Below are 27,089 nucleotides of genomic sequence, written 5' to 3'. Positions count from 1 at the left end.
GTTGTTGCACCTCAGGCATAAAGGGTAAGAAGCAAATGGTGTCAAGTGTGGAAGGATTAGAAAGCACCATGCATCCTTATTGAAAAAAACAACTTGACAACAAAATCCTTCAACCAAGAGATGAAACAAACAAAGAATCTAGGAAAGGAGAAGCCATAGAAACTGAGCTCGTGGAGATTATTGAATCTATTTAAGTAGATTAATATCATTATAATATAGCTAATAAACCCCAGGAAATTTTTAGGAGGAAAAATAAGAGGAAGTATAGAGAGACTAATTTCTTTATTTTTACAATAGATAGTCAATAGACATTGTATGAATTTAAACAGCAGGAGAAGAAAAATAATTTTCCCTTTACCCTTCTAGGCTCTTGGTTGAGACCTCTCCTGTAATAAAAGACATAAATAGGAGAAAAATAAACAGATGTTTAATAACATGTACACTTCATATTTACACGGGAGATACCCAGGAAAACCGAGGAACTCCCTGAAATGGCCCACGTCATCACCTGAAACACCATTTCCAATTAGTGACAAAAGAAAGATGTTTGTGTGTGCGTGTGTGTGTGTGTGTGTGTGTGTGTGTGTATGTGTGTGTGTGTGTAGTTATGGGAGGTTACCAGGAAAAACACAGTAAACAGGGGTATGGCTGTTATGCAGACCTAAATTACTTCCTTCTCCACTGATAAATGTTTCTAGAGATTTAGTCATACTTCTCTTCCTGGTACAGAACGGGGAGATAGCCATGCAAATAGAGATTTCCCTTATAAATGTAAATAGCTCTTACAAAAGGGTAACGTATCAATACTTGGTTTTCAGAATTTCTCCTCTGTCTACTGTTTTTTAAAAAAGGAATCAGTTCAAAATAATGCTTATGCCAAAGAGACATATTTTGGGCTGACAAATTCTGTTCCCCCTTTAGAACATGTGGTTTAAAAATTAATAACATATCTCATAGTTTGCTTTATAACATTATCTTTTCTATCTAGAAGACTATGTTTTAAAGAAAGTAATAGGTCTTATAAAGGAGACATATTTGTAAGCAAATAGGGTAGAGGGGCCCCAGAGAAAGAGAACCAGGCATGGCTTTCTTGACATAAGAGAAACCATTTTTGACCTAAGCCATTTTGTGAGTTAAGCCTGAGCACAATGCCTATCCTTAAACTGATTTCAGTACCTAATGATCTCAAAGTGTTAGGGAACCATTGATTGAAACTGCCCACCTTGGCCAGGCACAGTGATAACCACTTGCATGAGTTGTCTCACAACGGGAGGTCCTGACTGATAAGGAACATGGTGCTGCCGAAAACTAACTGGGAGAATTCAGGAGAGGCCAAAAGGAGGGAGGAGACACCAGCCCATAAGATTGTCCTACCAACCTCCCAGAATCCTTTGTGTGTTTTTTTTTTTTTTTTTTTTGGCTGCACCTTGCCTTGTGGGATCTTATTTCCCCAACCAGGGATCGAACCAGTGCCCCCTGCAGTGGAAGTGTGGAGTCCTAACCACTGGACAGCCAGGGAAGTCCCCCAACCTCCCTGAATCCTTTGCGCTGAAATCTATCTTGGCTGAGAGATGCATTTGCCACCAGGAAGGACCCTGAATCAGACCAAATATGGGCCAAGCGAGATGAGTGGCCAGAGACGACCCAGAAACTAACCCCGTTACCATAAAACCTGAGACTGTGAGCCATGTGGCAAAGCAGCTCTCCTGGGTTCACTTATCCCACTGCTCTCTGCCCAAGCACCCCTTCCCAATAAAGTCTTTTGCTCTGTCAGTACGTGTGTCTCCTCAGACAACTCATTCCCAAGTGTTAGACAAGAGCCCACTCTTGGGCCCTGGAAGGGGTCCCCCTACCTGCAACAAAGGGAACAAAAGGACAAACTTATCAGGCAAGAGAAGTAACAATACCAAGAGTAACAAATCAGTTGTAAAGACTCCCCGTTCTATTTCAATGGTAAAGATTAGCCTAAAGCCCTGTCTCAAGCTGTTTTGCAGAATTTAACTCCCCCCTCTGGCGCTCAACCACCAGAGCAACTGGAATCTAAGGGATGATAACACTGACCTTTTCTGACCCTCATGACTTCAATCAACTGATGCTTGGGCTCTGTCTACTGCCCAAGCCCTTCATGAATATGCATGTACCCTTAGCTTAAAACGTCCCCAATCTTGCTGTTTGGGGAGACACTGCTTTAGGAAAAATCCATGGCGTTCTCCTTACTTGCTACCAGTAATAAATCTCTTCTGCTCTTTGCCTTGGTTGTGTCTTTTGGCTCAACACCCACCAAGAGGAGGAACCCAGTTTTGGGGTAACATATTTACCTAAACCCAAGTAGTAAGAATTTTTCAACCCTTCAGAAGCAAAGGGATTTTTCTAAAATATAAAAAAGAATGGAGGAAATTTCAAGACCTCCACATAAGTAACTTTATTTTAATTATAAATCAAGCCCGAAGGGGAAAAGTATCAAAAGAAAACAAAACAAGGCATCCACACACATTGCTTGTTTGTAAGGTCTTTCTACCCTGCTATGGATAAAAATCATAAGGTTAAGCCAGAGAACGGGGCACATAAAAGTAACTGCGACAGCATGTTGAGAGTACCCAAATGAGCTCGAACAAAAATTCCAGTGATAGAAATGCATTTCACGTTCCAGGGTTCCTGCTGGGATGACGTTCTTTGCATTTTGTTAATTTGGGCTATGTTATACGATGTTCCACTAATGAGTGGAATAAATGCATCTACATAGTTAAAACCAAACCAGGAATTTAAAAATATTTAATTATTTAGAGTAGTACATGAAAGACTGGGCAACATTTCCATTAAAACCCACAATGTTGACTGGTTTAATACCAGACTCTAAATATTTCTTTTAGGATAAATCTAGAAAATCAGAGCAAATGCATATTTTACATGCTTAGATAGTTTATATTTATACACACACACACACACACACACACACACACAAGCACACACACAAGCACACACACAAAGAAGAAAGTTCAATGCTTTAGCTCCTTTTGTTAACCTTTGCTCACAACTACCAGAATGAAAATTAAAGACTTTGGGAAGCATTTAGTCTATAACTTGACCTAATTTTCTTTATCATTTATGAATAGAAAAAATTTTAAGTGAGTATTCTTGTAGGCCAGCCAATTCATCAACACTTTTAGAAGCATAAAAATCTACTATCCTAATAATCCCAAGGCTGAAAGGCTTTTACATGGAAAAAAAAAAAGTAATGGATCCAAAGGAATTATTACAGGAATTATTACAGTTTGCCTTGTCAAAAATCCATTCATTGAATTGGCTGAAATGAAACATAATGACTTCTTTACAGGTCTAATAGCCAAAAAGTAGTATGTTCATTGAAATATGCTGTTACTTGTTACACTAATGCTTAAATACTTCACATATTTTTTAACATTTTCACTTCATTTCTTTTAAATGTTGATGAAGAGGTTACTCTGAGAGAAAAGAATGAAGAATATGAATACATTTTATTAAAATAAAAATCAATGTAAGTCACAAGGAATAAGAGGAATCTAGATTTTATTTATTAATTGAATTCAGAGTATATAGTTTTTCTTGGAGAGAAATGATGCTTTCTCAAATATTTTCCTTTTTAACTGTTTTCCCTATAGATAACTGTTTGTGTGTGAATAATGTGTGTAAGTGGACATATGTATTTTTTTAAGTATTTTGTTGAATTTGTTACAATATTGCTTCTGTTTTATGTTTTGGTTTTTTGGCTACAAGACATATGGGATCTTAGCTACTCGACCAGGGATCGAACCCACACCCCCTGCATTGGAAGGCAGTCTTAACCACTGGACCACCAGGGAAGTCCCCGGAATATATATTTTTTAATATATACCTAGGCATTTTTAGCCATATTCCCACCAGTATAGTTCCATTAAGTTTTAGGGAAAAGACTTCCTGTTGGATTGATAAACTTTTTTTTTTTTTTTTTTTGCTAATTCCATTCAGGCAAATTTGTATTTGTATCTCTATCCAGGTATAAAGTCTGACATATTGGAATGGTTCACTTTCCTATAGTTGAATAATTGAAATGTAAAACAATGTTTCCCAAACCTCGCCAAGATGTTTATGTGTAGCCCAAGAAAAAGGAAAGTTATTTGAATATTTCAATTCAAGGGTGTATAAACATGTTTATTTTTTATTTAACTTAAACACAGTCCTAATACTATTTAGAAAATACATGGAAAATGAAAACCACAAAGAATCTGAAAATCTCTGGAAGTATTACTTTAAATTCCAAGATATTAAAAATAAATCAGGGTAATCAATCAAAATACATGACTTTAAGTTAACCTCCATGTATTTTTTATTACTCCATTATAAGACTACAGTTATCCCTTGCTATCTGCAGGGGATTGGTTACAGGACCTCTGAGGATACCAAATCCTCAGATGCTCGAGTCCCTTATAATAAAGTGGCTTGGTTATCTGTATATAACCTAGCACAACCATATCCTTTAAATCATCTCCAGATGACTTATAATACCTCATACAAAGTAAATGCTGTGTAAATAATTGCTGATGTGAGGCAAATTCAAGTTTTGCTTTTTGGAACTTTCTGGATTTTAAAAAGAATATTTTCGATCTGTGGTTGGTTGAATTCATGGATGCAGAACACATACAGAAGGCCAACTGTCTATCTGTCAGGGTAGGCTAGACCAGGGATTGGCAAATTAGGGCCCCACAGACCTAACTTAACTCACCAACACCATGTTTTTATAAATAAAGTTTTATTGGAACACAGTCACACCTATTCCTGTATCTTCTTCCCCCTACAACTGCTTTTTCAATAGCAAAGTTGAACAGCTGCAATGGAGATATTATGGCCTGCAAAGCCTAGAATATTTATTATCTGGCCCTTTACAGAAAAACTTTGCCACTTCCTGGTGTAGGCTGTGCTGTAGGAATAAATAAACAATTCCCAAGTTGCTTGGTCTGAGGATAAGAACATTTATTTCTCACTCACTTTACATGACTAACGGGGGTGGGCATGCGTGCTAAGGCAGGGTCCCAGGTTGACAAAAGTTGCATCCCGATACATGCTTCTAAGAGCAGGGGAATTGCAGTGGGGCTCTTAAAATTTCCATCTGGAAGTGACACAGCGATTCCACTTGTACTTCTTTAGCCAAAGCAAGTCAGAGGACCGTGTTTATCCTCCAAGGGAACGGATAAGGGAATGTCACGTATCCGGAAGGAAAACTTGAATGTTTGTGAATAGTCCTAATAAATACCACATAGGGATTATCTGTACAATCCAAAGGGTAGTTATCAGGATGCTTAAGAGGTGACAATAATTGGACTGAAAAACTAACCATGAAACAGAAGTTTAAAACAAAATTAAAATGTGTGTAGCAGTTGTAAAAGAAACTCTGTTATTCACCTTGCAAGCAAAGGATTTAAATGCATCCATGACATATATTTATAAGAAGATAATATTACATATTAATTATTAACACACATCTGTAATGATTTTACAATCTATACTGTAAATTATAAAGGGTGATTAAAGATGTTGCATAAAATATTTAAACCATTGGTGGATATTGCTATTTCATAACTGTTTAAAACTTTAATGAAGGCTGTAATAGTTTTCTAGATCTATGTAGTATGCCATAAACTAGACAAAAGTTAGATAGTCAAGTTATTAATTCTGCTTACAAGCAACACTTTAATGCCCTGCAAATTTTCAGTGTCATTAATGCAGTAAATATAGCAGTCTATTATATTTTATAACACAAGAAAAATAATCAATTTAGTTAATTTTTATACATAATTTTAAGGCACAAAAGAAAAGCTGATTGCCACTTAAAATCCTATGTTGTACTTCCATTCAACAATAAATTATTAAAATGAACATTGACAATAGGGCTATTTATGTTCATTTTTTTCATTCATTCAAAAGTAACCATTATGTTGAAAGAATATATCGCTATAGAGTGTAACTTCATAGAAACTTCTTAGAAAATAACTTCCTCCACCCCCATTACAACTGTCTGATCAAACCCACTCTGTTAGGCTTATTCCTTCTCACATCTTGAAATTTTGAGACAGATCTCTACTTTTCTAGTAATTTTCACATAATAAAAATCCTCTTGGCATTTTCAGTGTCCCCCCCAAAAGTCTCATTTTGTAACTATTGTTTTCACTCCAGTGTAAAATTAGAATTCTGAACTTAATAGGGAATTATTGTTTCCTCAGCTAGGATCTGTTTCAGGCTGGAAACTGCAGGGGGAAGGGGAGTTTTGCTACATCATCTTTTTCTCTTTCCTCTTCCACCCTCTCACCACTAGGCTGTCTCTGTCTCTTACAGGATTAGAGATCGGGCAAGTGTAGGAAGTTGATGTGAGACAGGAAAAATCCTGGAATTATTCTCTCATGAAACACTTTCATTTCTGCAGACTCACTAGGAATGTTATTTCACCCTAATCTCTTGTGATATGGATTATTCATCTCCTCTGTTTGGGCATCTTACCCTGTGCATGAAGGATCTACCCCTTATGTTAAGGTCAGGTAATCATTTCAGAAAGTCCTCTTGCAAAGAACGTAAAATGATTCCAGCCGGCGAGAAGTAGCCATTCATCCTCACTGTCAACCCAGCCCAGGCTGATAGCCATAGCCCCTTACAATTCAATTTCTCTGGTGTGTTTCAAACAACAGTCTTCTGTGCTGCAAACTCCAAGGACCACGTATTAATCATTCCAGTGGTGTTCTTGGAGCTCTTCCCACAGGTTAAAGATGAAAGAGAACTCTTTCCTGTATCTGATTCTTTTCCAGTATCCCTTTGGGGTTTTTCATATGGCTACTGGGCAAGTGTCCCAAATTGGTCTTTGGCCACTACCTTTGCGAGTCCTGCTTTGGTGGTCTAGGAAGTCACTAGAAAGATGGGTTCACTTGTAACCTGTTCTTTTGTTCTAGGCATTAAGAAGCCTCAACTAAAACGGAGACAGAAAGAGTGTGTCTACACAGTGCACATGTGTACGTACCTATTATATGCCAGATATTATATTGGACAGAGGGATGCACTGCACAATATCTCTCGCCCCCCATATAAATGATGGAGAACAGGGTGATGATCAGAAAAACATGATAAAATAGTTTTTAAATTGCAAGAAATGTTATAGAAAAAAATGACATGGAACAATGAGAGTCTGTAATGGTGGATCTGGATTAAGGTGTCAGAAATGTTTCCTTGAGGAAGTCACAAACATGCTTATTTAAAGATGAACATGAGTCAACCTAGAACTAATGAGGATGAGGGTTGTTAGAAGGTACAGAATATTAGTCTCACATTAACAGAAGTTTCTCTGAACTATTTTTTCCTTGTTGGGGGCGTGCACATAGTCCAAAAGTAACTTCCTTGCTGGGTGCCCCTCTTTTCCTCAAAAGAGTCTTTTACAAAAAAAAATTGGATTTTTAATGGACATTATCCAGCCTTATCATGTGGCTTTCATCTTAATGCTCATTACTTTGTGGTGACAGGGGGCTATTGTGTCTCCAGTATCATACCCTCCAGCGGGCATCATTCAAGGCTGGAAGAATGATAAGGTCAAAGGGAGAAAGGGGCACATCAACTGAGTCTCTTCCTTTGCCTTGTCTCCTTCCTAGAAGTTCCTCCCTGCTTAAACCATCCTCTCCCACTGATCCACCTCGTTGATCAGTACTTGGCTTTTCCTAGCTAAAAGAAAGCCTGTGAGATTTAGCTGTTTTCCAGGAGGGACGCAAGGAATATTATTGACATACACAGAATCAGTAAGGTAGAGTAGAATAGATGTTAGAATGGCAATAAATGATGTCTGCCACTGTATCGAATCATCCATTCTAGCTTGTCAAAAACAGGTTCTAGTTCTTTTCACAACTGTCTTTAAGATTTCTCTATCAATTTCCTTTCTACTCTGTGTACTTTCCTTAAAAGAAAAAGGAAATCTAATTTAGTTTTCCTGGGGCTATTTTCTTCATCATAAAATCAACATAATAAAAATTTGTATTTACATACCTGATTATTTATTGTCTCTAGTGTATTCAGACAGATAAAAAAAATTAAGGTACATAGGGTAGAGAAGAGAGGACATGAGGAAGTGGATTATTACAAATATATTAATTATTGAAGTCTGTCTCTATGCCCCATCAGTCTATTAACTGTCCTATCTATCATCTATCTATCTATCTATCTATCTATCATCTACCTAATATCTATGCCATGTATTCAATTTACATAATTTTATAGTATAATACTGCTTGGTGCAATTGAATACTCCAAGAGATTCTGAGCGATGATTCACATGGGTTTAACGCCACCAGTTACATCTGGTCAGTCCAAAAACAAAACAAAACGAAACACAAAACTATATACCACAGTTTTATGTAAGCTATGACATGATATGTATTATTTAATATTGTCCCATTCTGTTAAAATTAGAGACGTATCTAATTTTAATTGTGTGGAGTAGAAATGAAAAGTGAAAAAATATTTCAGCAAACATATTGATTGCCTCCTCTGAATTTTTCCACAAAAAGCCCCATCAGTTGAAAATTTGAGTATTAAAAATGGTATTTTCATGGACATCAGAATTCAAATTTATTTTTAACTGAAATGTTTTTGTTCCATTTTCTTTGAAAAATGTTGAACACATTACCACAACTAATGACATGTTCACTTGGCTAATGCTATACCTGTGAATATCCCTGGGGGCAAAATGCTGTTTCTTTAGTACTTATGACATAAACAAAGCTCAGTATAAATGAAAGCATCAATAGAACCGTTTTTCTAAGCTAAATTTTTGACTCCAAAAGTCATAATTAGTCAAGTCTGTTCCCCTGATTTTCTTTAACCAAATAATACTCTTCAATTTGAATATATTTTCCTGGCATGTGGACCAATGTAGATAAATTAGGCAGTTGGTTGTATTAAAATCCACAGATTATCGTCTGCCAAAACTCAAACAGTGCCATATCATCACTAATTAGCTGTTTGCAACACAGAGTTGAGTAAAAGAAGATATCAAATGCGAAGCTGTGTTATTTTAAGTTGAGTTGAAATGCAAATGAATTCTTATTCATCCAATCAAGAAATATTTACTAGGTGCCTACTACAAGACCAGAACTGTGCTAGGAATGATGGCAGATTTTTAGAAAGTGATAAATGGACCCTATTATGAAGAAAATTATAATGTAGCTGGAGAACCAGTACTAAAATATCTGAAATGTTTGAAATTGAAATACCTATATGTAATACTAATACTAGTGTAACAAAGAAAAACAAACCTGACTCCATATTGAATCTATTCCTTTAGCTCTAAACTTTGTGCTCTGTTGCCTGTGCTTAGTTATGCTGGCTCTGCACTTTTGCAAAAGAATGTTGCCTACAGCCTAAAATATATAGGATAGCTCATTCTCAAGGCTCTGACCTTTAAAGTTACAGCACTTTTCCATTCATATGGAGCTAAAAAGTTGCAGAACAGAAAATAACGTTTGTCTTGTTGGAAGTTTACAGGAACGTCATAACCAGACCTATGTGGACAGCTGCAAAAACAAAAGATTCCAGCACCAAGAAGTTGGCAACCATCAGCCACACTCCCTCCCCTTTTAGTATAAAAGAAGCCTGAATTCTAACTCAGCTAAGATGCTTCTTTGGGACAATAGTCCACCATCTTCTCCATCTGCAGGCTTTCTGAATAAAGTCGCTAGTCCTTGCCCCAACACCTCATCTCTTGATTTATTGACCTGTCATGTGACGAGCAGTATGAGCTTCGACTCTGTAACACCAGTAATGCCAGTAATACTAGAACAATCACTAGTACTATTTCTACCACTATTAGTACAGTACAGTACTAGTAGCAAGAGTAGTAATACTAAGACCCTGTATTTGCTGAGTCTTTACTATATTCCAGGAACTGCACTAAACATTTCACCTGGATAATCATCTTCATTTCTCACAACAAAGCTGTGGATTATTATTATTAATCCTATTGTGCAGATTGGTAAAATAAACCTTAGCAGGGTTAAAAGTAATTTGCCCAAAATTACATACTTAAGGATAAGTGTAGGTAGAATTTGAACTCGACTACTCTGACTGCATGTGAAATCATGTGGTATGCCCACAGGGCATCAACTTTTCAGTGCTGTGCTACAATACTTCCTATCACTATTGAGTAAATGTGTAGGGCCCATAAATTGATTTTCTGGAGAAAGGAAACCAAAAACTTTAAGTGCCAAAGTTTTAAAAAAATGGAATGCAATTTTGATTGTGGCATTTCTAAGGTTATTTACTTTATTTATTAAATACAAAATGTGGAAGATAGTTTAATCATTTGTTGATGATTTCAAAAATTATGATGACCCTCTGCTATAGATTAAGATAGTTCTTATTTTCTTTCCTATCTGAATACACTTTTGCTGCAGTGTGACCCTCTCTATCCATCTTCCCCATTCTCATTTAGGGCTTGGACTTCACTGGGTTCTAAAATATCAGGTAAAATGTTGGAAGTGTATAAAAATGATCCAACACTCCTTTCTCTCTAGACCTAAGCCATCTGCCCTAAGATTATTTTCTCTACCTGAATATTCAAAAATCTGAACTTATATGCTTTTTGTTTTCTCCTTGTATCCCAAAAATAAGGGCAGTCAAATAAGCTTTAAGAAGTTTGGCGTGTTTGTTGAAGAGGGGATGAATTGATAAGCTATGCAGAAAGGAACTTTGTCAAATGTAGCTTAATAAAAAAATTAAATCTCGTCAAGTTATCTATCATTGGCTGAGCCCCTACTGTGTAGCAGGTACATATTGTGTATCACGTGCTTTGCATGTATCATCACTAATTTTTCTAATAATCTTGTAAACTAGGTGATTATAGATGGCCTAATTGAGTTGCAGATATGTTTAGTAACTTATTAAATTTATTATTCAAGTTACTGATACAACTCATAAATACCAGAGCTAGGATTCAAATCCAGGCTGCCTGACTCCCTAGCTCTTTTAGTGCTGAATCAGTTACTTCAGAAAACTTTTTTTTTTTTTTTTACTTTTTTGAGTTTCTCAGTTATGTTCTCAATGTTGATTTTGCTACAAGTTTGATCTCAAAGTCCATAAAGAGATCAGCACGGCTCAACATTTCACAAAAGTTTCTATGAAGGGGTATCAAGAGCAGATCTGAGGGGCAAAGAGGAGACCAGATGGTTGAGGATCTGGACTCTCAACTCAGGCTTCAACCAAAATACCTTTCTTTTTATAGGTGTGTGTGTGTGTGTGTGTGTGTGTGTGTGTGTGTGTGTGTGGTGTTTGAGTGTCATATTTCCTTAGGGAAATAAAAAAAGCTCTGTTATTAAAAATTGTTTAAATCCCACCTTCCCCTTCCCCGCAGTATTGTAGACTGTCATAGAATAGCATTTGGGACCCCCATCTCCTAGGACAAATTGTCTTGAGTAAAATTCATCTCCAAATCCATTTCTGATCTGTACTGTAATAGGGATAATTTTATTCAGAATGACTTCAATTTGCAGAAATAAAACTTTACTCAACTTGCTTGTGTGTCCACAATCCATTTCTACTTTTGTCAACAGAAATAGAAAAAAATCTTAGCCACTTTGAGGAAGCACAGTACCATTATTAAGTAGTGTATTGTTTAGCCTCCATGTGTTTGTATTTTTTACAGATCTTTTCCTGTAATTGATATCTAGTCTCATAGCATTGTGGTCGGAAAAGATACTTGATACAATTTCAATTTTCTTAAATTTACCAAGGCTTGATTTGTGACCCAAGATATGACCTATCCTGCAGAATGATCCATGAGCACTTGAGAAGAATGTGTATTCTGCTGTTTTTGGATGGAATTTCCTATAAATATCAATTAAGTCCATCTTGTTTGATGTATCATTTAAAGCTTGTGTTTCCTTATTTATTTTCATTTTGGATGATCTGTCCATTGGTGAAAGTGGGGTGTTAAAGTCCCCTAGTATGAATGTGTTACTGTCGATTTCCCCTTTTATGGCTGTTAGTATTTGCCTTATGTATTGAGGTGCTCCTATGTTGGGTGCATAAATATTTACAATTGTTATATCTTCTTGGATCGATCCCTTGATCATTATGTAGTGTCCTTCTTTGTCTCTTCTAATAGTCTTTATTTTAAAGTCTATTTTGTCTGATATGAGAATTGCTACTCCAGCTTTCTTTTGGTTTCCATTTGCATGAAATATCTTTTTCCATCCTCTTACTTTCAGTCTGTATGTATCTCTAGGTCTGAAGTGGGTCTCTTGTAGACAGCAAATATATGCGTCTTGTTTTTGTATCCATTCAGCCAATCTGTGTCTTTTGGTGGGAGCATTTAGTCCATTTACATTTAGGTAATTATCAATATGTATGTTCCCATTCCCATTTTCTTAATTGCTTTGGGTTCATTATTGTAGGTCTTTTCCTTCTCTTGTGTTTCTTGCCTAGAGAAGTTCCTTTAGCAGTTGTTGTAAACTTGCTTTGGTGGTGCTGAACTCTCTCAGCTTTTGCTTGTCTGTAAAGGTTTTAATTTCTCCATCAAATCTGAATGAGATCCTTGCTGGGTAGAGTAATCTTGGTTGCAGTTTTTCTCCTTCATCACTTTAAATATGTCCTGCCAGTCCCTTCTGGCTTGCAGAGTTTCTGCTGAAAGATCAGCTGTTAACCTTATGGGGATTCCCTTGTGTGTTATTTGTTGTTTTTCCCTTGCTGCTTTTAATATGTTTTCTTTGTATTTAATTTTTGAAAGTTTGATTAATATGTGTCTTGGCATATTTCTCCTTGGATTTATCCTGTATGGGACTCTCTCTGCTTCCTGGACTTGATGAACTCTTTCCTTTCCCATATTAGGGAAGTTTTCAACTATAATCTCTTCAAATACTTTCTCAGTCCCTTTCTTTTTCTTTTCTTCTTCTGGAACCCCTACAATTCGAATGTTGGTGCATTTAATGTTGTCCCAGAGGTCTCTGAGGCTGTCCTCAGTTCTTTTCATTCTTTTTTCTTTATTCTGCTCTGCAGTAGTTATTTCCACTATTTTATCTTCCAGGTCACTTATCTGTTCTTCTGCCTCAGTTATTCTGCTATTGATCCCATCTAGAGTATTTTTAATTTCATTTATTGTGTTGTTCATCGTTGTTTGTTTCATCTCTAGTTCTTCTAGGTCCTTGTTAAATGTTTCTTGCATTTTGTCTATTCTATTTCCAAGATTTTGGATCATCTTTACTATCATTATTCTGAATTCTTTTTCAGGTAGACTGCCTATTTCCTCTTCATTTGTTAGGTCTGGTGGGCTTTTGTCTTGCTCCTTCATCTGCTGTGTGTTTTTCTGTCTTCTCATTTTGCTTATCTTACTGTGTTTGGGGTGTCCTTTTTGCAGGCTGCAGGTTTGTAGTTCCCGTTTTTGGTGTCTGTCCCCAGTGGCTAAGGTTGGTTCAGTGGGTTGTGTAGGCTTCCTGGTGGAGAGGACTAGTGCTTGTGTTCTGGTGGATAAGGCTGGATCTTGTCTCTCTGGTGGGAAGGTCCACGTCTGGTGGTGTGTTTTGGGGTGTCTGTGGCCTTTTTATGATTTTAGGCAGCCTCTCTGCTAATGGGTGGGGTTGTGTTCCTGTCTTGCTAGTTATTTGGCATAGGGTGTCCAGCACTGTAGCTTGCTGGTCGTTGAGTGGAGCTGGGTGCTGGTGTTGAGATGGAGATCTGTGGGAGATTTTAGCTGTTTGATATTATGTGGAGCTGGGAGGTCTCTTGTGGACCAGTGTCCTGAAGTTGGCTCTCCCACCTCAGAGGCACAGCACTGACTCCTGACTGCAGCACCAAGAGCCTTTCATCCACACGGCTCAGAATAAAAGGGAGAAAAAGTAGAAAGAAATAATTAGTAGAAAGAAAGAAAGAAAGAAGGGAGGGAGGGAGGGAGGGAGGGAGGAAGGAAGGAAGGAAGGAGGGAAGGAAGGAAAAAAAGAAAGAAGGTAAAGTAAAATAAAATAAAGTAAGATAAAATATAATAAAGTTATTAAAATTAAAAAATATATTAAGAAAAAAACTTAAAAAAAAAACAAACGGACGGATAGAGCCCTAGGACAAATGGTGGAAGCAAAGCTATACAGACAAAATCTCACACAGAAGCATACACATACACACTCACAAAAAGAGGAAAGGGAAAAAATCATAAATCTTGCTCTCATAGTCCACCTCCTTAATTTGGGATGATTGGTTGTCTATTCAGGTTGTCATTCCACAGATGCAGGGTATATCAAGTTGATTGTGGAGCTTTAATCCGCTGCTTCTGAGGCTGCTGGGAGAGATTTCCCTTTCTCTTCTTTGTTCTCACAGCTCCCAGGGGCTCAGCTTTGGATTTGGCCCTGCCTCTGCGTGTAGGTCGCCGGAGGGCGTCTGTTCTTCGCTCAGACAGGACAGGGTTAAAGGAGCCGCTGATGCGGGGGCTTCAGCTCACTCAGGCCCTGGGGGAGGGAGGGGCATGGAGGGAGGGGCACGGAGGGCGGGGCGAGCCTGCGGCCGGCAGAGGCCGGCGTGACGTTGCACCAGCCTGAGGCGAGCTGTGCGTTCTCCCGGGTAAGTTGTCCCTGGATCCCGGGACCCTGGCAGTGGCGGGCTGCACAGGCTCCCGGGGAGGTGTGGATAGTAACCTGTGCTCGCACACAGGCTTCTTGGTGGCGGCAGCAGCGCCTTAGCGTCTGTCTCATGCCCGTCTCTGGGGTCCGTGCTTTTCGCCGCGGCTCGCGCCCGTCTCTGGAGCTGCTTTTAAGCAGCGCTCTTAATCCCCTCTCCTCGCGCACCAGGAAACAAAGAGGGAAGAAAAAGTCTCTTGCCTCTTCGGCAGCTCCAGACTTTTTCCCCGGACTCCCTCCCGGCTAGCCGCGGCGCACTAACCCCCTGCAGGCTGTGTTCACGCCTCCCAACCCCAGTCCTCTCCCGGCGCTCCGACCAAAGCCCGAGCCTCAGCTCGCAGCCCCGCCCGCCCTGGCAGGGGAGCAGACAAGCCTCTCGGCCTGGTGAGTGCTGGTCGGCCCTGATCCTCTGTGCGGGAATCTCTCTGCTTTGCCCTCTGCACCCCTGTTGCTGTGCTCTCCTCCGCGGCTCCGAAGCTTTCCCCCTCTGCCACCCGTAGTCTGCGCCCGCTAAGGGGCTTCCAGTGTGTGGAAATCTTTCCTCCTTCACAGCTCCCTCCCACTGGTGTAGGTCCCGTCCCTAACCTTTTGTCTCTGTTTATTCTTTTTTCTTTTGCCCTACCCAGGTACGTGGGGAGTTTCTTGCCTTTTGGGAGGTCTGAGGTCTTCTGCCAGCGTTCAGTGGGTGTTCTGTAGAAGCAGTTCCACGTGTAGATGTATTTCTGGTGTATCTGTGGGGAGGAAGGTGATCTCCGCGTCTTACTCTTCCGTCATCTTCCCGGAAGTCTCTGGTAAGACATTTAAGTAAATTAAATAAACTAAATCTGCAGCTTCAAGGTTTTAAAGAACATTTATTGAAAACATGGGAAAAGATAAAACTATTTCATTAAAAATATTACAGTGGAGGGCTTCCCTGGTGACGCAGTGGTTGGGAGTCCGCCTGCTGATGCAGGGGACATGGGTTCGTGCCCCGGTCCGGGAAGATCCCACATGCCGTGGAGCGGCTGAGCCCGTGAGCCATGGCCGCTGAGCCTGCGCGTCCGGAGCCTGTGCTCCGCAACGGGAGAGGCCACAACAGTGAGAGGCCCGCGTACCGAAAAAAAAAAAAAAGAAAACTTACAGTGGAAAAGTTATTGACATTAACAATAATTTTATTTCCTCAACTCTTTCTTAGTGTTAAAAAAGTGCCTCTAAGTAAAAGATTAAAGGTATCAATAATGGTCTTGATGACTCTTTACAGCATCTTTATAGACTTCTACAAAATTGAAACAGTTAATGACATTATTAGAGTCCAGGTAACAAATCATTTTGCAAATTAGATGTTGTCCAGTTATTGGCTTTAAACAAAGTAAAAGGAGGAGTTAATTCATTTATTATCTGATAATTAAACTTAATTTTTATGATAGTTCACTATAGGATTTTTGGCATAAAACTTAGAAAGAGATTGTTTTTAAAAACGGTGCAATGGCCATACAAAATTCCTTCTCCCATCTACTTGCTGTATTGCATAGAAGGTTTCTCAGCAAATGAACTATATCATGAAAAATAGGGTAGGAGTAGAATTATTCCTGTTACATTGTAGTGGTAAATAATATTAATTCATACATATGTAATTTAATTGGAAAAATCCAGCCCCATTCATCTCATTAAGTGATACATTTTCATTGAAATGTATTTTTGGTTATTATTTATCAAAATTTATAGTATTTCAGAGTGTTTTGCCATGATATATTAGTAATAATCTCTCTCTCTCACACACACACACACACACACACACATACACACAAATGTATGTACAGCAAATATTCAAAGTTTCAAAATGCAGAATTGTTGTTTAGTGAACATTCTTCAACCACCCTTGTCTCTTCTCAACTCTACCCCCATCATATGTGATGACTTCATATTTTCTTAATAATATTTTAGAGGGTATTTTTTTTTTGCTTAAGAAATCAAATCTGCATATAAATTCTTTTACTCTCTGTTTAACACATTATTCTGTTCCTTGCTTTTTACTTGACATACCTTAGGATATGCTCTATATTAGTCTATAGAGACATAGAGAGTCACCATTGATTTTTAAGCTGCGTAGTATTCCACTATATGGTTATACCCTTATTTAACTGGACTCTTAAAATAACACTTTTTCCATTTTTTTTAACTTAGAGCTTCATGATCTTATGAAGTCAAAATAAAATGGAGAATTTCAATTTATATGCATATTTTTGTTACAATGGCATATGATACGTTGTTTAATAAAATACTTTCAAGCATACTATTGCATTATCTCAGATTAGATTATATAGTGAAATTAAAATGAAAATAGATGATAAAATGGGGTTATTAGATAGATTTAAGTGACTAAATGCTTTTGGTCCTTTAACTCTTTCCATCGCTCCCTCCCCTGCAAAAACTCCTCATGGGCTCTACTAGGAAATAATATTCATTGATTCCTTGGAGTTAGGTGACCATGGGCACCATATATCCTTCCCAAATTAAAACTTTTTTTGTCCAGTCTATAGCTTTTCACATTGGCTAACAATAAAGTGGCAAACATATGGTTCTATGTTTTCTGTGTCTTCTATACTTCAATGAATCTTTTAAAGATACAGCTTTGTGGTTATAGGTTAAACAGAGGAAAGAGTTTCGTTTAATTGTAGCCTTTTGTGGGAAGGATTGGTTGAGAGCTGGAATCTTCTGCCAAACACTTCTGGTTTCTTAATCATAAAGGTGTCTCAGGGTGGAAGTCAAATTTTGAATGCTGTTTTTTGGCAGGGTTTGACTACGCAAGTTTGTGGGCAACTTAGGTGAACAGATGGTCTGAAATAAACCAAGAAAATTTACAAAGGGAATTTAATGAAGATAATATGACAGAGAGGATGAGAGAGCTTGGGCATGAAGGACAGAGATGTAAAGTAAAAACTGGGACAAATTTGTGGAAAGTCTGCAAAGCACTGAAACCATTGTAGAGTCCCAGGGTTATGTAGAACACAATGGCTCAAGTAGGAACAGGTTTTGTGGCTTAGGCTCCTGCCTGGGATGAGATTACATTTTTCCACATAATTAGGCACCTAATTGTGCTCCTACACTTAGTGGACACACTTACAGCACCAAGTAATTGTGATTTATTTCAGAGCTCTTCATGTGGACCTACTGCCTCTTACATATCAACAGACCATATTTGATTGTTGAAACTATTTGTGATGTTTTCTGACTTGCTCTGACTAGATTTTGAGTAATTTAAAAGGCACTTAATATTGCTCATTCAAAAGAGAATCTAAATATCAAAATTTAGGTCTCACCAATAAGCTCACAAACGTGTTAAAAATGATCAGTATTTTCTACCAACGCTGAAAATGAGAGCATTGGTCAAAGGACGCGATAACGCAATACTTTTAATGATCTAACTATTCATTAGGAAAAAGATTTAAAACATCCCTATCCATTGTAATCAATAATTTCATTTTTAGGAATATTTTCTAAGGAAACAATTAAGAATATGTATAAGCAAGTATGTACAAAACTGCATTGTTCAGAAGAGTAAAAACATAAACAAAATATTAATGTTTAACATAATATGGAACACTATAGAGACATTAAAATGATATTATAAAAATGTGTAATTGACATGGGAAGATTTACTCTTAAATATTGTTGATAGGAAAATCAGGTTTATGATTCTAACTTTGCAATAACTAACTAAATAAGCATCAATATCCATCTAATTCTATGACAGGAAAAATGTGGAGGAACAAATGCAAAAATATTAACAGTGATTTTTCTTTTCAAAGTGGAATACATTTGCTTTTTTCCCTGCAATGAATATGTATTGCTTTTGTTATAAAATTCAAATGATTATAATAAGAGATTTATTTGAGTGACAAAAAAATATCCGTATCAGCTAATTTATGCCTTACTGAGAAGACATAAAAATATGGGATTTCATGAGTAATTCAAGGATCAGAATTTGGGCATATAAAAATAAATATTTATTTGTTAAGTGAGGTAGCAAATTTTAAAAAAAAATAAAAGAAAGCTCTAAAATTGTACTGGTTCATCTGCTGGAGAAATGAAAACATATTATCAAGAGACAGAGGCTTGCTTATGTAATGAAGTCCTGTACAGAATAGTGAGGACACACAAAAATAAGGGAAGACCGTTTTCCTCAAAGAGCTAACAGTCTGCAGGGCTAGATTAACCAGCTCACAGTGGTCTAAATGTCTGCAGGTATGCTATGCATCAGAGAAAATGAGAATTTCCATCAGACTGAGTGATCAGATAGGCATTGCTAGTGTAGGTGAGAGTTAATATTTACACTTCCCTGATTATAAAAGTTATATGCTAATTTAAGAAAAATTTTAAAAGAGAAATAAATATAACAGAGATAATAATCCCATACCACCACGTTGGTTTCTTCCTCTTTCTCTTTCTCTCTCAAAAGATATAGCTAAAAGTGGGAATCCCCTGGTGGTCCAGAGGTTAGGACTCAGTGCTTTCACTGCTAAGGCCCTGGGCTCAATCCCTGGTCAGGGAACTACGATCCTGCAAGCCGTGAGGCCAAAATACCCCAAAAAAGGTATAGCTAAATAAATATATAAAAATATGTATAAATGGCATTATAAGGTCAAACTACATAAATATCAGTTTACTTGACTGTCATCTGCAATGCCAATATATTTTCTTTATTTTTTATTGACTTTCATGATATTGCACAGCATTCACTTACTCTTCCATCCACTCAAAAGTATTTATTGAGCTCCTAGATTGTGGCAGACCCTATTCTACAATTCTAGGGTCATCAGTCTATAAAACAAAGATCATTGACCTAAAAGAGCTTACATTTTAGTGGGAGGAGCGAGGGAGACAGAAGGAAATACCCTTGCATTGCTGAAATAAATCTAACTTGGTCATAATGCATTATTTTTACTGAAAATTTGCTAAATCGTGTTTAATAATTCACTAGAAGGGGCGAATAGTAGATTTGAGATAGCAGAAGAAAGTGTCAGTGAATTGGATTCAGGTCAATAGAAATTGTACAATTGTACAGTCTAATCTGAGAGTTTTTGCCTTTTATTGAAAAACTTGAAATTTTATTTTCAAAAATAATATAGCTAAGTATTACCTTTGATCCAATCTTTTGATATAGTACTAGGTACTGGGATTATAATATTAACTAGATAAAATCTTGGCCTTTTTGTGATTACAGTCAAGTGGGTAAATACAGACTAGTAAGAAAATATTTTCAATACATGGTCTATGAAGTGCTATGATAGGGTAGGTTAGGGTATGTTATGAGAATACATAGCAAAGACACCTAAGCTAGGCTCAGTAGGTAAAGGATGGGTCCTCAAAGGCAGTGAAGTGTAAACCAAGATTTAAAGAATGATTATGTGCTAGTCAAGTGAAAGGGGATGCGTTAGGAGAAGCATTGCTGTCAGAAAGTGCAGAAAATACAAGTACTCAGAGACATGGTATAGTAAGATAAATTTAAATATTTTGTTGGTTAAAGCTTAGAGCTTAAGGAGAATAATGGTGAGAGATGAAGGTGGAGAGGTAAATGGATTAAGGAAATTTTCTAAATCTTTCAAAACAGATTAAAGATGTTTTATATCCCATGGGAAAGGGGAAGCCAACATACTTTTTTGCTTTCTTTTCTCTTCTTTGAAAAGCAGGGAAGTGACATGACTAGGTTTAATTTTAGAAATATCAGTCTGGTTGGTGATGGACAACACAGGGTCAGAGAGACCATATAGGAAACTGTTGCAGTAATTCAGGAGAGAGGTGATAATGGTGGCCTGAATTAGGAAAATAGCAGTGAGGATGAAGAGAAGTGGGCAGATTTGAGGGGCAGATTTAAGGATCACTTAAAAGATAGACAAAATTTAGAGATAGTTTAGATGTGAGAAGAGAGGAATACAGAATATATCATTTAAGACAGTGCACTGACCATTACTTGGAGATACTGAAACATGAGGGAATGTGAGGGATTAAAAAAAAAAAGAATGAATGTCATTGTGCCAAATAAAAAAATACTGAATCAAGGCCTGTAGTTTTCATTATTTTTTAGTTTCAAATGTTTTCTAATTTCCATAGCAATTACTTTTTTATCCACTGGGTTATTTAAAAGTATATTTTAAAATTTCTAAACTTATCAGGATTTTCTGCTATTTAACAAAAAATTTGTTAAGTCCCTGATAGTTGTGGGTTTTCCAATGTTAATTGCCTTGACTAGTCAGAGGCAGTAGAAATAGCATCATGAGTCTTTTTAATTTCTAAATTTATAGGGTTTTCTGCTATGTCCTAGTTTAGAACATACTCTATGTAATTTTCAATACTTTGATGTTGTTGATAATTGTTTTATGACCTGATACATGCTCAACTTTTAGCAATGTTCCTGAAGTATACATTGATAGTTATGCTGTTCAAATTTTCTATATACTTAATTGCCTTTTTGTCTGATTTTCCTACCAGTTATTGAGAGAGGTGTATGAAAATCATCCACATAATGGTACATTTGTCTCTATCAATTGTGATTGATATATGTTAAGGCTATACTATTATTACATACAAATTTAAATTGAGGTAACTTCCAGGTTGATTGATTCCTGTTCATCATTATGAAGTGACTTTTAATTCTACCAGTATTTCTCCATAAGATCTATCTTCCCTGACACTATTCCAGCTTCTTTTTATTAGGATTTTCATGGTATTTCTTTTTCTATCCTTTAACTTTTAATCTTTCTGCATTCTTCTGTTTTATATCTTCCTTTTTCATAATCCAGTTTGGCAATCTGTGACTCATCTAGAATATGTAGTACACTTATATTTAATATAATCCATTATATATTAAGTAAATTTACTGTTTAATTTACTTAATCTGCTTGGGATTTCTTGGAGCTTTTTGAATATTTGTCATGATGTCTTTAATTAGTTTTTTAAAAATTTCAACTATTTTCTCCTTAAATAATGCCTTTATTTGATCCTCATTCTTTTCTTCTGGATTTTGATTAAACTTATATTTGACTTTCTCACAGTAGTCTCTCTTTTACCCTCCCTCTTTATTTTCCAAATTTTTGTCTCAAAATATTTTCTTCTAATTTATCTTTCAATTCAGTAATTCTCTCCCTAACTGTATCTAGTTTCCCTTTACAACTTGTTTAATTAGTTATTTATTCCAATAACTAGAAAATGTATTTTGTTTTCAGATCTTTGATGTCATTTCTTATAGCTTATAGTTTTATAGTCACTGTCCTAGTTCTTTAAATGTAGATGTATAATTATTGTATAATCTGGGCTGAATATTTCCCAAATCTGACTTCTATGCAGATTTGTTGCTCTTGTTTGTTATTTTTTCTGGTTATTGCTCATAGAGTTTACTTTCCCTGTGTGAATCATCATCACTGTGTGTTGCACAATGTATTTGATAAAAATCTTTTCAGAAATAAAATGAAGTCTATAATGGAAATACTTTTCCCCAGAGAAGATTGACATTTGTTTCTGCTAGAAGACCATGGTCACAGCCTCCAGTACTACTTTAATACATTTTCAAGGTTTAAAATATCCCTGAAGAACATGGAAGATTAAAATCTGAGTATAAATCCTTGTGGGATATACTATTTCTCATTCATCCTCACCTTAAGAGTATAGTCTATTCAGCTGGGTTTCCTGCTTAGCTTTCCACCTTATACATGCCAGGCTTTGATTTCTGTCCCCCCTTTTTTTGTGAAGCTGACAAAACAAATATGGTAATTTTCCTGAAGCAACAAATCCTCTTGAGACAAAAGCAGATTCCAAACCGGCTTTCTTCCCTTAGTCCTCAATTTTCCTTCCATTTGGGCCTAGTAATTCTTTACTGTATGGCTGCTTTATAAAAATATTGTTAAAACTATATATATATATATATATATATATATATATATATATATATATATGTGTACACACACACATAGTCTAGCTATTAAAACACCAAAGATCAGGAACACACTTATAGATAATGACAAGGAATAAAGAACAGAAACTTTCTGTGTTTCTGGAAATTTCTTCGACTATGAGCCTGTGTCAAGGCTGCTATTCAGCTGATTTGTATGAGTTATTTACAGACAGGATGCATTCTGTAGTTTGGCAACATTCTGATTAAGCATTATCCATATTGAACGGATTGTTAAATATGCTTAATATTACCCATTTCCTCTGCTGTTAAAAAAGAAAAAAAACTATAGCTCCCATACTATAAAGTTATTAATGCAAAGATGTTAGGTAAGAAAGGAAGAAAAACATTAAAGTCTTGGTTATGTCAATTTTCCTTCTGTGCCTAAGGACATATCAAAGAGAGATTAACTGCACTGTAACCACAGACAATGCAATAATTGCTATGCTTAAGTCTCTCTCTCAGAAAGCACTGTGGGGATTTTCATATAGCCTCTGGTATTTTACAGATTTTTATACAAAGTAGAAGTTAGTCTTATTTTTTTTAATTGCATTTTAATTAGTATCTGTATTGGTCAAGATTTTTTTAAATCTTTTTTTAAAAAAATTATTTATTTTTATCTGTATTGGGTCTTCATTGCTGTGCGCGGGCTTTCTCTGGTTGCAGCACGCGGGAGCTACTCTTCATTGCGGTGTGTGGGCTTCTCATTGTTGTGGCTTCTCTTGTTGTGGAGCACAGGATCTAGGCGCATGGGCTTCAGTAGTTGTGGCATGCAGGCTCAGTAGTTGTGGCACATGGGTTTAGCTGCTCTGTGGCATGTGGGATCTTCCCGGACCAGGGCTTGAAGCCATGTCCCCTGCAATGGCAGGCAGATTCTTAACCACTGCACCACCAGAGAAGCCCAGGAGTTAGTCTTTTACAGAGGAAGGTTTGGACTTTTTTAATGGCAACTTATTTTGACATACAAATTTTGTTTTTCATGATTTTGTTGCATTATTTATTCATCAACAGGAAATAATAAATCAAACCCTGCAGGGAAACTCCTCTACCAATCCTTGGAAAATAATTCCCAACCTTATATGTCTACATAAGTATCTGAAGTTTACTTACTGTGTGACATGGTGACTAGTGCCTTGAAAGAGAACACAAATACTTTCCTTTTTCCTTAAAAAAGGAAAACCTGAGAAAAGTATAAATGTATGATTAGGTGTATTAAAAATTCCCACCTAAAAGAGAGATGTAGAATGAGAATAATAGTAAAGCTGTTGACCTGGAAGAAAGATAACATTTTACTTGAATTTTTACGTTGCTGCACTTGTGGGAATTTCTTTGCAATGGAGATTTGTGGGATGTTGTACATCAGAAAAGCTGTTTTAATTCAGTAAATGGTGGTTGTAATATTACCTGCACATGTTTAGAATTAAATTTCAGAATAACTCCAATAGTAATTGCAACTGCATACAAATATGATTCTTTTGGGGGAAAAAATAACAGTAGAAAAAATACAAGGACAGCAATGGACATATACATAATTTAATTGAAAACAAAATATCATGGGTGGGGTATAGAATCTTTTTCAATAATTACATTTGTCGTGTTACATAACAAACATACATACGCTTCATAACATACTCTTGACTTTTTTTTTTCTTTTTTGGCCTCACTGTACAGCATGTGAGATCTTAGTTCCCCAACTAGGGATTGAACCCATGCCCCCTACATTGGAAGTGTAGAGTCTTAACCACTGGACTGCCAAGGAAGTCCACTCCATAACATACTCCTAACAATAATAATTTATCTACTTGATGATTGGTCTAATGTTTTCAGTATATAAGCTACATAAATTATGGGAATGAATCATTTTAAAAATTACTTTCGTTTTATCATTTGCCTAAGTCAAGACTTAGTTACTCTGGAGAGTTATATGATTTGAAAGTCTCTGAAAAACTCTGAATGGACACTGATTTAATTTGTTTTCTCAGATAGCCGGAAAATAATTTCCTTGATAATTTCTCTAAGTAAAAGTGTTATCTACATCAATATTATTTTTCCCTTTTGCAAATAAGTTAACTAAAATGTAAGTACATTAAGTTAATTATTTAGGGTTTCATAGAAAATTGCTGACAAAGCTTGCCTCAGAACATCTAAAGTTAAAGAATTCCTAGAGGGGAAAAAAGCAAATGAGCACAGTCATGCACGTTACCTAACAAATGGATATGCGCGCGCGCACACACACACACACACACACACACACACACACACACACACGTCTCCCCATCAAAGTTCTATTCTGGGCACTTGATGTACAATTTGGGAACTATAGTGGTTCGTTAGGTAGAAAATAACTTATTCAAAGCAGAAAACAGAAGTGCAAGTATTGTGAGTAGATCTTCTATCAGAATGTCAAGGAAGAAGGAATGTGCCTTTATCTTTCTAGGTTCCTTTGTCTCACCTAAGAGTTATGTTGACATGAGACAGATTAACAGGAGAAAATCAAACAAAATTTTAATTACATGTACACATGGGAGAGAACCAGGAAAACTGAGTAACTTAACAAAATGGCCAAAGCCCTCAACTTAAATACCATCTTCAACTAAAGACAAAAAAGGATGTTGGGGCTAGGGGTTTGGGACTTCAAAGGGGAGGAAGGCAATTCACATGGAGATGGACAAGCAAATGATTGGTAAATAAATGTTTGCTTAGCCTTGCAGAGAAAATGGGACACAGAGTGGACTCTGATCTCTAGACTCTTCTAAGTTTCCCCCATCACATCTGCCCCATAATTTTTGTAGATATCACTGGTACTAGCTCTATTCTGGGAACAGGTCCATTATTCAAATTTTTAGGCAAATGGGGGAGGGGGTAAAAAGAAAAACTTTCTCAGTCTGCTATTTTTTAAAAATAATCAGCCTAGGGCTTCCCTGGTGGTGCAGTGGTTGAGAGTCTGCCTGCCAATGCAGGGGACACGGGTTCGTGCCCCGGTCAGGGAGGATCCCACATGCCGCGGAGCGGCTGGACCTGTGAGCCATGGCCGCTGAGCCTACGCATCCGGAGCCTGTGCTCCGCAACGGGAGAAGCCACAGCAGTGGGAGGCCCGCGTACCGCAAAAAAAAAAAAAAAAAAAAAAAAAAAATTCAGCCTAAGTTAATCCTCATGCCAAAGAGACACATTTTGGGTTGGCAAATTTTGCTCCCCTATAAGAACATCTAAATTTTTAAGTCCTCTTCCAAACCTTAGTCTCAAGTGATTGGCTTTTAAGACTCTAAAGCAAATGTTAACATTTTCATGTCTTTTGATTATTTTAAATTACTAGATGAACAAATTTGCCATCTAAAAATATATTATCTACCTCCAGCTCCTATGTTTCCAGAAGGTTCTTCTTGCTCAGCTTTCCAGTGTCTATTATGGAGTTGTGAGGATTGCATTGTTAGTCATGCATGGGAATTTGGATCCCATAGCAATCCACTTCCATCAAACTGGTACTTCAGAAAAATCTTTGTATATCTATTATTTTTCTTTTGCACATTCTCTAAGATAGGAACATTAATAAATATTTATTGAAAGTAGTATGCTTATGATAATGTAAAAAACTAACCCATTGTCTTAATAGTGAACATTTTAGGATAGCATAAAAGTAATCCCCCAGATAGCTCCAAGACATAAAAACAGAGCTGAATTGAACTGCTCACTCTAATTTAAGTGGAAAACCTTGACTCCTTTCAAATCCTTTCCCAGGGGAAGTCTGGGGAAAATGATGGCTATTAAAAACAAAATCAATGGTAGTACTTGTTTTCTGATCCCAACTGTTTGAAGACAAACCCTTCTCCAAACTGAATCCATTACCACTTTAATTTCAGACAAAATTTATTATTTTTTTTAGAGTAAGTGAATGAAGAGCAGGGACAGTCTCACTGACACATATTTGGAGACTTCTTGAGAGATTAAATATACATGACATAGACTATTGAAAGTCTAAAGAAAAATCCAGAAGGAATGTTTGGTATAAACATAAATAGCAATCAAAGACAAGCTTTTACCTTAAAAAAAAAAACCAAAACACTGGAGATGGGATGAATCATGTCTCAACTTAATGTAATTTTTTTGCCAGGCTGTGACAGTCACAGGATGGTTTTATACCCTTGTTGCTTTTGGTGGAAAGAATAACTTGAGATTGAGTTAAATCTGAAAAGCCTTTCCTACAGTGCATAAATCATGGGCATCCTGAAAGTCCATATGTAACACCATTAAACAGCCTCTGTAGCTATAAAATCTGAGTATTTTCCTTAGGGCATAAAAGTGGAATTCCACTTTAGCAGTTACAGTGGTCAGCAAAAAATCACCTGCTTTCTACACTCTCTGAACCTTGATGAATCCTTATTGATATAATTCTAGTGCAAAGCTTTCCTCTAAAGTTTACTTTTATTTGTATATTTTTCGATGGATCCTGCATCCAGAAAACACAGAAGTGTTTTTTGTGTTGAGCACATGTAGAGCAGAAAGGTGAACTCCAGGGGCAAAATTCACAAAGA

The sequence above is a fragment of the Tursiops truncatus genome, chromosome 17 (genome assembly GCF_011762595.2).
Source record: "Tursiops truncatus isolate mTurTru1 chromosome 17, mTurTru1.mat.Y, whole genome shotgun sequence".
Taxonomy (NCBI): domain Eukaryota; kingdom Metazoa; phylum Chordata; class Mammalia; order Artiodactyla; family Delphinidae; genus Tursiops; species Tursiops truncatus.
This window is presented reverse-complemented; position numbering follows the sequence as displayed.